This window comes from Oryx dammah, unplaced genomic scaffold (genome assembly GCF_014754425.2).
Source record: "Oryx dammah isolate SB20612 unplaced genomic scaffold, SCBI_Odam_1.1 HiC_scaffold_10, whole genome shotgun sequence".
NCBI classification, from domain to species: Eukaryota; Metazoa; Chordata; class Mammalia; order Artiodactyla; family Bovidae; genus Oryx; species Oryx dammah.
The window spans coordinates 19,921,636-19,935,299 of record NW_024070194.1 but is presented as its reverse complement, the minus strand read 5'-3'; positions in this window follow the sequence as shown (position 1 = coordinate 19,935,299).

Genomic DNA, 13,664 nt, shown 5'->3' with positions numbered 1-13,664 from the left:
CCCCTGATTTTATAAATCTAGTAAGGTTAAAAGTGAAATCTCCCATGTATATTTTCCTCCCCAGAAGAATTCACCATCAGGAATCTGGTGTCTGTCCTTCCAAATGGTTTTCATATTTTCACTGCATATACTGTATTCATAAATGCTTGTAACACTATTTAGTGTAATTTTAAGATGTATAAAAATGGTATCATATTTTATTTTCTGCAACTTGCTTTTTCATGCAATCATGTATTTTTTGATCTGTCTTTGATGATATATATAGCTAGATATAAATACACATGTAGTTCATCCGTGGAATTTTCCAGGCAAGAATACTGGAGTAGGTTGCCATTTCCTTCTCCAGGGGATCTTCCCAACCCAGGGATTGAACCCGGGTCTCCTGCATTGCAGGCAGATGCTTTACCATCTGAGCCACCAGGGAAGCCTCCATAATAACTTATATATATAGTGTTCTATCATATGAATATTTACAAATTTATCTATCTAAAGCTCTACTTGTAGACAATTAAGGCTTTTCCAAATTTCCTCTATTACAGATAATGCAACATTCTTGTACACATTTCCTGGTGCACATGCACAAGGATTTCTCCATAAAAATCTAGGAATGGAGGGACTTCCCTGGCAGTCCAGTGGTTAAGACTCTAAGCTCCCAAAGCAGGGGCCATGTGTTCAATTCCTGGTCAGGGAACTAGGATCCCACATAGTGCATGGAGTAGCCAAAAAGTGAAAAAAAAAAATCTAGAAGTGGAATTGCTCATCAAAGAGCATGTGCATTTTGGACTGCACTAGATAAATACTTGGAGGAGGCAATGGCAACCCACTCCAATACTCTTGCCTGGAAAATTCCATGGGTGGAGGAGCCTGGTAGGCTGCAGTCCATGGGGTCACTGAGAGTTGGACAGGACTGAGAGACTTCACTTTCACTTTTCACTTTCATGCATTGGAGAAGGAAATGGCAACCCACTCCAGTGTTCTTGCCTGGAAAATCCCAGGGACAGTGGAGCCTGGTGGGCTGTCGTCTGTGGGATCGCTCAGAGTCGGACACGACTGAAGCGACTTAGCAGCAGCAGCAACAGATAAATACTACCGAATGCTTTCCAAAGTAGCTGTCTTGGTTTTCCACCAGCAGAGTGGAAGAATTCCTGTTTTGTATAAGCCTTTTCTGAAGATCAGATGGGTTGCAAATAAACAGAGAAGTGATTACATCAATGAAATACAAAGAAATTCAAAATAACTATTAGGTTCATCTGTGCTTAAATGTCCTTCTGCCATCTCATCTCCATGCATACAGACCCAAGCCCATTAGAGGATCCCACCTACTGCTTCAACCCATATTGTTCCCAGTCACATACCACTGTGCAAACAACTCTCTCCTCCTTACCTACTTTTTATGCCTCCACCCCTAGTCTCATCTCTCTACCTGCTTCACTGGGGCAAAAAATAAATTCCTTCCATTTTCTCATGGAAACTTGCTCAATCATCTCTTGTGTCACTTGGGGCCTGATGCTCCTGCCCCAGTTTTACTTTCTATCTTTTCAAGACGGTTTCTCAAATACAGTTCCCTCCTGTAGCCATTAGGAATTGCTACAAAACTACCCAAAATTTAACTGACTTAAAACAACATTATTGATTACCTCATGGTTATCTGGGTCAACAGTTTGGGCTAGGCTCAGCTAGGCAGTATGTCTAGTCTTGGCTAAGTTCATTCATACATCGTGGTCAGCTAGGTGGCTTTGCTTCAGGAAGATGGTTGGCTGTTAGCTGAGGAGTAGCTGCAATTTGGTCACGTGTCTTTTAGCTTGCACAAGCAAGTTCAGTTCAGTTCAGTCGCTCAGTCGTGTCCGACTCTTTGTGACCCCATGAATCGCAGCGCGCCAGGCCTCCCTGTCCATCACCATCTCCTGGAGTTCACTCAGACTCACATCCATCGAGTCCGTGATGCCATCCAGCCATCTCATCCTGGGTCGCCCCCTTCTCCTCCTGCCCCCAATCTCTCCCAGCATCAGAGTCTTTTCCAATGAGTCAACTCTTCGCATGAGGTGGCCAAAGTACTGGAGCTTCAGCTTTAGCATCATTCCTTCCAAAGAAATCCCAGGGTTGATCTCCTTCAGAATGGACTGGTTGGATCTCCTTGCAGTCCAAGGGACCCTCAAGAGTCTTCTCCAACACCACAGTTCAAAAGCATCAATTCTTCGGTGCTCAGCCTTCTTCACAGTCCAACTCTCACATCCATACATGACCACAGGAAAAACCATAGCCTTGACTAGACGGACCTTAGTCGGCAAAGTAATGTCTCTGCTTTTGAGTATGCTGTCTAGGTTGGTCATAACTTTTCTTCCAAGGAGTAAGCGTCTTTTAATTTCATGGCTGCAGTCACCATCTGCAGTGATTTTGGAGCTCAAGGTAGCTTGTATATATTCTTTTTAAATATACTTTTATTTATTTACTTATTTTTGGATGTGCTGCGTCTTCATTGTTGCATTTGGGCTTTCTCTAGTTGCGGCAAGCAGGGACTACTCATAGTTGTGGTACACAGGCTTCTCATTGCCGTGGCTTCTCTTCTGTTGCAGAGCATGGGCTCTAGAGCACAGGCTCAATAGTTGTGGTCTATGGGCTTAGTTGCCCCCTGGCTGTGGGATCCTTCCAGACCAGGGATCGAACCCGTGTCTCCGGCATTGGCAGGCAGATTCTCTACCGCTGAGCCACAAGGGAAGCCCAGGCTCCAAGTGGCAGGCTCCAAGAATGAGAGCAGAAGCAGGCAAGGCTTCTGGAGGGTCCAGCTCAGAACTGGTACAGTATAACTTCGGCCTCATTCTATTGACAAAAACAAGTTACGAGGCCAGTCTAGATTCAAGGAGGGGAGAAACAGACCCTATCTCTTGAATGGAGAAGCTGCAAAATCACATTCCAATGAGCGTGGACATGGGTGTGTTTGTGCGTGTGTGTGGAAGATTGCAGCTTGAGTTCTCTGGGAAGTAAACTCCAAGATGGAGATTAGCATGCAGGAAATTATTTGGGGAGTGCTCTGTGGAAGAAAGAGGAAAGAATAGGAGGAAGAAGTCAAACCACGATGTCAGAACAAAAGCCTCTGATTCCATGGCGGACTCTTAGGCTGGCTAAGACGGTAAAGAATCTGCCTGCAATGCAAGACACTCAGGTTCCATCCCTGAGGGACAATCTCCTGGAGGAGGGAATGGTTATCCACTCCAGTATTCTTGCCTGGAGAACTCCATGGACAGAGGAACCTGGCAGACTACAGTCTATGGGGTCGCAAGAGTTGGACATGAGTGAGCAACTAACTCTTTTGCACTAAAGCTGGGATAAATCTTCAAGGGGATCAGGTCTCTTCACTCTCAAGTGGGTCAATCATTGTATGCAGGCTGCCTCAAAAAGACAGCTGCCAAGGAAATTCTCAAAGAAGGCTCACAGCTAAGGGTCACCTGCCATCAGTACTTACAGTAGCTGGTGGAACAAGTCCTTCATTCTTCAGGACTGTTGGGCTGTCTGTGTGGAATATCAGAGTTCACTACACGGCCACATCTTCCCAAGAATTGTGGTGCTAATTTTTTTTAATAATATGACTGTCACTTGTTACTGTGTACATTAAACATTGTAATCATGTATTTACTGTGTTGTCGTAACTGTGCCCAGATTTTATATGATCACAGTGCTAAACATCACTTCTCTGAGCTCAGTCTTCATAGTGTCATTGCTCACTTGTCTAGGTCATCCACTCAAAACTTTAAAGAATAAGGAGAAATTTGAATTTTGCCACCAGAAACGTAGGCAAGAACAATTTAAAACCACGCTGGCAATGGCATCACTAAAATGTAATTAAGGTAGAGATGGGATGTTGTTCTTTGCAGGAGCAGGAGAGAGAGGCCAAAATCTGGATCACAGAGAAACGAGCACTTGAAGACAAGGTGGGAAGCCAGGATGAGAATTTGCTGGAGGATCAAGTTATGAGAGGAAGATGGGAATGTGTAGGCACTAAAGGATAAAGAAACAGCTCCAACCAGGCGGCTATTGAGATCTGGGCAGACATTTTATAACTTAGAAAGACCAGTGGCTCCATGTGGAGAAATTTCAGAGGAGTCACCAACTCAGGATTTGGGGAGTAGCATAGAGAATTGTTTCCACCTGCAGCAAAGGAGAATCCTTGTGACCACACAGAAAAGAAAATTTTGGAAACAAAAGGCACTGACTCTGGGGACTTCCCTGGAGGTCCAGTGGTTAAGAATTCGCCTTCCAATGCAAGTGGTATGGGTTGATCCCTGATCAGAGGCCTAAGATTCCACATACTGCTGCTGCTGCTGCTGCTAAGTTGTTTCAGTTGTGTCTGACTCTGCGCGACCCCATAGATAGCAGCCCACCAGGCTCCCCTGTCTCTGGGATTCTCCAGGCAAGAACACTGCAGTGGGTTGCCATTTCCTTCTCCAATGCATGAAAGTGGAAAGTGAAAACTGAAAGTGAAGTTGCTCAGTTGTGTCCGACTCTCAGCGACCCCATGGACGGCAGCCCACCAGGCTCCTCCAACCATGGGACCCTCCAGGCAAGAGTACTGGAGTGGGCTGCCATCGCCTTCCCCAAGATTCCACATACTATGGGGCAATTAAGACCATGCGCTACAACTAGAGAATCCATAACTACTGAGCCCATGTGCTATAGAACCCATGCTCCACGACAAGAGAAGTCAGTGAGCCATGACTAGAGAAAGCCTGCATGCCACAATGAAGACCCACACCACCAAAATAGAAAGAAAGAAAAAAAGGAAGGAAGGAAAGTCTTATTACACAGTTGTCCCTTTTGGCTGCTCAGACTCAGAGACCCATATGTATGTCTGGAGAATTTCCCGCCATGACGAATCTTAGTGGGAAGTAGAGCTCCCTTCCTGATGTAGAATGTGGAAGTGCTAGCTACTTGCTTTCCCAGTCTCCTCTGCAGCTAGTGTTTGGCATTTAGAGGGACACACTAGACTTGGTTTGAGGAGCCAGAGACACGAAGACACAGAAGCAATGGAGAAGCCCAATCTGGTGTTAATGGCCATAGAGGCAGCAATATTCAGCCTCTGGGGCAGCCCAGGCAGGAGGGCCAGTGGCTGTGCCTAGCATCAGGTGTGAAGTTTTAGCAGGGTTAAAGGGGAGGCTGAAGGGTCTGACATTCTGTGGTTGGGTCATCAGGGTCCTTACCAGGCTAGCCCTGTGCTTCTGCCACCCTGATGGCCATTCTCGTTCTCCAGCCTTCCCAGCAATTCTGAAAACTCTCCAGTGTCTATTTCACTGATTCCTCTTCTGCTGAAATCTACCAGTTTGTTTCTGTTGCTTGCATATATGAATTCCAACTGGTGGAAGTTTCCTTGTGTGGAGTGTATCCAAACTTCACAAGGAACCAGAAAACAGCCAGGGTCCACAGCGGCCATTCTCTGCCTCCCACTCTGATATCTGTTTCTTCCACTTTGTCTGCACATATGCTGTGTCCTTCTCTGTCTCTTCGTCTTAATTCATGAGAAGGTAGCTGTAACCTATTGGTTGGGAAGCACCCATTCTGAGGCCAGAATGCTTGGATTTGAATCCCAGATATATTGCTTTCTAACTAGGAGGCTTTGGTCAAGTTACTGTACCTCTTTCCTCTTCTGTACAGGGAAGATCCTCTGGAGTAAGAAATGGTAACCCACTCCAGTGTTCTTGCCTGGACAATTCCATGGACAGAGAAGTCTGGAGGGCTACAGTCTGCACAGTCAAAGAGCTGGACACGACAGAGAGACTGAAAACACACACACACACAGTGATCATAGTAGGGGTCTTCTTGTTTTGAGGACTAAATAAGATAATATATGTAGAGCCCTCCCTAAACTACTTGGCTCATAATAGTCATCAATAATTGTTGCTATTGTTATCTTCACCAGCAGCATTATTATCATTATCATGATTCGAAGGCCTTATGGTGACTAATTAGAGCATATGTTGTAAACTCCAGTGCCAAAAGGAGCCAGGTAGGCAACAGGAATAAGTGGCATGGATGTGCAGTAGCACACTGGGGCAAAGTGAGGACTATGGAATATGGAAGAGCATATGTCCCTCTAGAGGGAATTGCCACTTCTCACCAGCAGCCATTTATTGCTCCACAGAATGTGAACCCAGTGATGCCAAACTTCCACTATTTCAAGAGAAGCCAGAGATCCAGATTTTTATTGGAAACGATGTTTCTAATATTAAAAAAAAACATAATGCATGCTATGTTGCTTCAGTTGTGTCCAGCTCCTTGTGACCCCATAGACTATAGCCCACCAGGATCCTCCATCCATGGGGATTCTCCAAGCAAGAATACTGGAGTGGGTTGCCATGCCCTCCTCCAGGGGATCTTCCTGACCCAGGGATTGAACCCAAGTCTCTTATGCCTCCTGCATTGGCATGCGGGTTCTTTACCACTGGCACTACCTGGAAAGCACAGGACAAAAACACTATACAGGAAAAATAAAACCACCCCAGGGTCACTATGGGCTGTTGATGCCAGTGTGTGTTCTAAATACAAATCTCTGGGCTCAGTTGAAATTCTCAGGAAGAGAATCTGGTTGGGTTGGGTTTAGTCCACTGACTCCATCAACTATGGCCATGGTCCACTGCTTACCCAGCAGGGAATATGGTGAGAACTCTCTGAGAAGCAGGTGTGGGCAAGCATGTGGTGATGAGTACATTTCAAAGAAGAGAAGCAAGGACTGAGGATGTTCCCTAAGAGCTGCTTCTCTGTGGATGACAGAGATACTGAAGGCAAATGTATCAGAAATGTGATAAACCCCAGTGACTGCAAATAACTTTGGTAGACTGCAAATAAGATGGTAGCTTATTTATCTTATGTAAAAATGTGTCTGAACGAAGCAGAATAAGGCTGGTAGAAAGGTTCAGATACAGCCTCATGATTCCAGATTCCTTCCACCTTTCCATACCTCCATCTCAGCTTGTAGGCTTTCATTTTGAAGCTTGTTACCTTATGGCTGCAAGATGGCTTCAGCTGTGACCATCATGACTGTGTTCCAGGCAGAGAGAAAAGGGGTCAAGAAGTGAGGGACAGTCCTTATGTAAGGATTTCCCACGAATGCCCAGCATATTTCTTCTTCTGTCTCATTGGCCAGAACTAACTCATATACCCATATCTAGCCACAAAGATATTATGAAGGTGAATATTTTTAGCTTGATACATTGCAGCCCCAAACAATATCAGGGTTCTGTTCACTGGAAACAAAGAGAAAATAGACCTCCAGTAGGCAATCATCAACCTCTGCCACCTCCTCAGAACAGGTGCTACGGACCAGACCTTGCCTGAGCACTGGACACAACAGGCTGATTGCCACAGCCTGCACGGCAGAAAGCTACAAGAGTGGTTGTGAAACACAAAACAGCTGGGCTGGTTCCAAAGTATGAAAATCGGCCTCTGGTTCCTCATAGCTCCTCCAGGCCTCCCATCCTTCCTGACCCCTCCTTGGCCCTCCTGCTGTTGGTGTGGCCCCGCCAGGGCCCAGGCATGGTGGGAAGAATGTGTGATTAACAGCAGTGGCAGTTTCAGGAGGCACCCAAGAGACATTCCAGAGAGAAATATGTAACTGGCGCATCTGGTTTATAATGTATATTAATCCCTGACATGTAATTTGAGTAATATATGTAAAGCAAAAAGTCCAAGTGCTGATTTAGGAGCCTTGTTATTACCCTGTCAGCAGAATTCATGTTCTATTTGCACAGTGCTCTGGGTCCAGCATCTCATCGAGGGCAGCAGGAAGGAGAAGGCTTTCTGATGGATGCCAGCTGATGGCAGAGGCCCCCCGCTGATGGGGCTGGGGCATCAGTCAAGTGCTTGGAGCCCGTAGGAAGGTTGGCAGGAGCTCTTCTTGGCAAGGAGGACTGTGGAACTAGATCAAGTTACAGTTGGAGCTCGGGGCAGATCCATCCCCATCCCTCAAAAAGGAAGAAGCCTAGAAAACTGAGGGGCTTGGGGGTTCAAAACCAGCTCTGCCACTACCTCACCATGTGAATTTTCATAAGTGGCTTCAGCTATTTGAGCCTCAATTTCCCCCTTTGCAAATGGAAATCATAACAGTACTTATTTAATAGGATTGTTGTGAGATTTAAACAAAAACAAAAAATGACAATAAACCAACCAAGTACTGAGCTAATGCTCTGGGCCAGTTAATACTGTGGGCCAGTAATATTCCAAGTGTATTACGTGTATGATCTCATTGAATCCTCACAGCAACCTCATGAGGTAGATCTATTATGACTTCCAATTTACAGTTGAAGAAAATGAAGCTCAGAGAGGTGAAATAACTTGCTCAAGGCCACACAGCTAGTAGGATTTAAATCCAGGCAGTCTGGCTCCTAAGCACGCCCTTCGAGATACTTTAACACAGTGCTCTGTTTTGTGTGAAGCACGAAGTAAAGGGTGATTCTTGAGAGTTCCGTGGTAGTCCAAGCGGTTAGGATTTGGCTCTTTCACTGCCGTGGCCATGGGTTCAATCCCTGGCCAAGGAAGTAAGATCCTGCAAGCTGTGTGGCCAAGGAAAAAAAAGAAAAGAAAAGTAGGGGGAGTGTAATTCTCTAGACTGTGACCCTCTGTAGATCTTCCTATGATGATGGAAATATTTTCTAATTCTGTGGTGTTGGATACAGTGGCTACTAGCCACCGACAGCTGATGAGCATTTGAAATGTGGCTAGCTTGATTAAAGATCTGAATTTTAATTGATTTAATTTTAATTAGTTTAAATTTACTCATTTGCGGCTAGTGGCTACTGTGTGGGACATGCGGTTCTAGGCTCCCCCACCTACTCTCAGTCCTGCCGGAGGGGTTTAACCCATATAGGCTTGATTGGAGCCTATGAGCCGAACAAGGAGGTGACAATTCAGTCCTTTCCAGTGCCAATTAGAACATGCTCTGGGCATCACCATTCAGAATGCTGCTCCTTTAAGAGAATGGGGGCTCAAAGGAGTTCCCTGGAAGTCCAGTGGTTAGCACTGCGTGCTTCTACTGCAGGGGTCACAGGTTTGATCCCTGGTTTGGGAACTAAGATCCTGCATGTCTGGTGGCACAGCTGAAAAAAAAAAAAAGAGAGAGAAAATGGGGGCTCAAGATCCCAAGCCTTTCCAAGAACCCCTTAGCTGTAAGCTCCAGGGTCCTAGACACTGCCTCAGTCAGTAAGATTATTTGCAGACCTGGTCCCTACCCTCCTGGAACTGGCAGTCTAGCAGGGGAGAAGGTTATTAAGCAAATGACCCCTCAATTAATTATTTATAAACAATTAATTAAACTCACACCTGAGTGTATGCCAATGTCACAAGGGATAAAATGGCAGTTAGTCAACAAAGAGCAATTAATTGCATATGGGACTTTAGGAGATGGATGGGTCAGAAAAGCTTCCAAGGGCAGAGAACCTTGAATTTGGTCTTAAGGAGTTGGAGATTGTAAGGATGATGTATACCAGAAAGGCATTCCAGGCAAAAGGAACAGCATGGGCAAAGGCACAGAGGTGTGACAGTACTTCCAGTATTCAGATAAAAAGAACATCATGATTCAAGGGGTGGCAAGAGAGGATGAGCCTGGGAAGATCAGCTGGGAATCACATTGTGAAATGTCTTCTGTGTCATGCTGGGCTGCTGTTCCTAATCCGGTGGGTGAAAAACCTTTCTAAGCGGGGGCCAACAGGTTTGTTTTAAACGGCAGGTTATGGGACTTCCCTGGTGGTCCAGTGGTTAAGACTCCGAGCTTCTAGAGCTTCCAATGCAGAGAGTGTAGGTGCAATCCCTGGTCGGGGAAATAAAATCTCACATGCCATGCTGTGCAGCCAAAAAATTAAAAAAAAAAAAAGCCTGTAGGGACTTCCCTGGAGATCTAGCATATAAGAATCTGCCTGTCAATGCAGGGGACATGGGTTCGATCCCTAGTCCGGGAAGATCACACATACCATGTGGAAACTAAGCCTGTGTGCCACAATTACTGAGCCCAAGTGCTACAGCTACTGAAGCCGTCACACCCTGGAGCCCATGCTCGGCAACAGGAGAAACCACTATAAATAAGAAGCCCGCGGACCACAACGAAGACCCAGCACAACCAAAAATAGATAAATAAATTAAATTAAAAAAAGAAAAACCCACAAAAGGTGGATTATGCTGCTTTGAAGAGTGTGCTATTGAAGAACTCTTCTATTCTCTAGCCAGGTGAAGTCTTTCTGGCTTTTTCAAGTCTCCCCGTGGTCCCTCTAAATCTACTCTCCATACGGCAGCTAGAAGAATCTTTTTTTGTTGTTTGTTTTTCTTGGTTTTCACATGGCTCAAAAGCTGAAAAGGCCAACATTATCAAAATGGATATACTTCTACCTGCTCCCTTCCGCATCCACCTCTCCCCACCCTCAGGGATTCCTCAGGGAAGCACTTGAATTAGTTTTGTCTGTATCCTCCCAGATTTCTCTATGCAAGCAAACACTCTCTTCTGATCCTTTTTTTCTTTTGCTTAACAGGGAGCTCTTATTACAACAGTAAAGAAAACTTTTCCATTCTCTCTCTCGTTTAACACAAAACATTCATAGATTCACATGCAAATATAAGAAATCATACCAAAAGATTCCATGTACCATTTATCCAGTTTCCCCAAATGGTAACATCTTGCAAAACTGTGGTGTGAAACCACCATCAGCATATGGACACTGACGCAGTCAGTGTGCAGAACAGTTCCATCTCCACAAGGATCTTGTGTGTTGCCCTTTACAACCACACCACCTCCCCCTCCTCGTCTTTCCTTGCTCCTGGTAACCACTCTTCTGTTTCACACATCTATAATTTTGTCATCTGAAGAATGGTATACAAATAGAATCATACAGTATGTAACCTTTTCGGGCTGACCTTTTAACTCAGCCTAATTCCCAGAGGTTCATCCCAGCTGTTGCGTTCATCAACAGTCTTTTCCTTCGCTGACTAGTATGCCATGACATGGACACACCACAGCTTCTTTTTTTTGACTATTCACCCACTGAAAGACGTCTGGGCTATTTCCAGTGTGGGGCTCTTCCAAACAGATTGGAATTGTATGATAATTGTATATTTAGTTTTGTAAGCAACTACCAAAATAATTTCAGAGTAGTTGTACCATTTTACATTTCTACCAACAACGTTGATCTGATTTCTCTGCACCCTAACCAGAATCTGCCATTGTCACTTTTCTTTTTTTTTAATCTTTATTTTTTCAGCTTTTATTTTTGGCTCTGCTGGGTCTTCATCACTACGCGTGGGCTTTTTCTAGCTGCAGTGAGTGGGGACTACTTTCTGGTCTCAGCGTGAGGACTTCTCATTGCAGTGGCTTCTCTTATCGTGGAGCACAGGCTCCAGGCACATGGACTTCAGTAGTTGTGGGCTCAGTGGTTGTGACCCGTGGGCTTAGTTGCACTGCAGCATGTGGAATCTTCCCAGACCAGGGAAACTGCATCATTGGCTGGCAGATTCTTAACCACTGGACCACCCAGGGAAGTCCACTATCTTTCATTTTAGCTGTTCCGATAGGCATGTCTTATTACAGTTTTGACTTACAATTCCCCATGGCTAATGATGTTGAACATCTTTCATGTACTTATTTGCCGTCTGTTTATCTTCTTCAATGAAACGTCTATTCATGTCTTTTGCCCATTTCCTAACTGGATTTTTTTTCACTGTTGAGTATTGAGATTTTTATGTATTCTGCATAGTTCCTTGTCAGATATGTGAATTGCAACAATTTTCTCCCAGTCTGTAGTTTATGCCTTCATCCTCTTAAGGTCTTTCCCAGAGCAAGTTTTTAATAAGTCCAATTTATCTATTTTACATTTTATGGATCATGCTGTTAGTGTCACATCTAAGATCTCTTTGCTTTGCTCTAGACTCCTGTATTAGTTTGGTAGGGCTGTCACAACAAAGTATCACAGACTGAGTGGTTTAAACAATAGAAATTTATTCACAATTCCGGAGGCTAAAGGTATGAGATCAAGGTGTTGGTAGGATTCATTTCTTTTGAGGATTCTCTCCTTGGCTCATAGATGGCCTTCTTGTGTCTTCACATATATAAGCTTGTGTCCTAATCTCCTCTTTTTATAAGGACTTTGGTCGTATTGAATTAGGACTCATCTTAACGACCTCTCCTAGGGGTTTCTCTTGAAGCCCTGAGCCCCTGTGCAAGATGCCTGACTACCCTGGATCTGCCACTCTATAAGGAAGCCCAAGCAATGTAGAGGAGCTACGTTAGGTGCTGTGGTCGAGTCCTTACTGATTTCAGCCTTTAAATAATCCCAGCCTAACTTAAACATACTTTTAGCCTTGCCTAACCCCGGTGCTAGGAAAGATTGAAGGCAAAAGAAGAAGAGGGTGGCAGAGGATGAGATAGTTATATAACATCACTGACTCAATGGACATAAATTTTAGCATACTCCAGAAGATAGTGAAGGACAGGGAAGCCTGGTGTGCTATAGTGCATGGAGTCACAGAGTCAGACACGAATTAATGACTGAACAACAACTTATATTTCTGTTAATCTATTTTTTGGAGAAGGCAATGGCACCCCACTCCAGTACTCTTGCCTGGAAAATCCCATGGACGGAGGAGCCTGGTAGGCTGCAGTCCATGGGGTCGCTAAGAATTGGGCACGACTGAGCGACTTCACTTTCGCTTTTCACTTTCATGCATTGGAGAAGGAAATGGCAACCCACTCCAGTATTCTTGCCTGGAGAATCCCAGAGACAGTGGGCCCCTGTCTATGGGATCGCACAGAGTCGGACACGACTGAAGCGACTTAGCAGCAATCTATTTTTTTGTTTAAATATGTCTTTCAAGAGGAATACTTCGAAGTGTTTTTCTTATGCATATTATAAACAAGTGCTTCTGAAATTTAAAATCATGCTCTTTCACATATCATCTAAAATCATCTCGTGACCCACAAGGGTACATCCCACCTTCTGGAAATCATTGCTCTAAGCTTTTCTGCTGATCACAATGGTCCCTTCTAACTTTTACATTTGAGAATTTATGAAGTTCTCTTTCCCAAGTTGGTGCTGAAAAGTTGCCCTGGGTGGGAGGGATCCTGATATCTGAAGGAGTTCACAAACTTTATTCCTGTGTAGAGCTTTGGGACAATTAACGTTCATGAGAGGTGACTCAAGTCAGGAGCCGTGAAGGGTCTGCGAATTTACCCTGCTTATAAGCGGTGAAGCTAGACTGCTTCCTAGGTGCTGGGACTGCTGCACTTACAGGGAAAGTGTAGCCAGACAGTCAGGCTTACTCTGATTCCTCATATCTCCCAAGGCCCAAGGAAGTGATACAGGTGGGCCTGCACACACAGATAAGTTCTGTTACAGGGAGACTACTGAGCTTGGAGAATCTACCACTTTTATCATCAACAGTAATGAGTCAACTCTTTGTCTGGGGAAGATATTATTTCACTCTGTAAGGTTGCTTCCTACAAACACAATCCTGAGAAATAGCCTGGGTAGAGGGCAGTCAGCGCCTTGCATTCTTTGCATATCCAGCAATATGAATGGAGGCATAGGGCCAACGGTGCATTGCCTCTCCCAACAAACCACATGCATGGATATGCTGGCTTCAAACTCCATGACCTGGGTCAGATAGGCGAAATTGTGCTGTGAGGTCCCAGGGCTAAAACT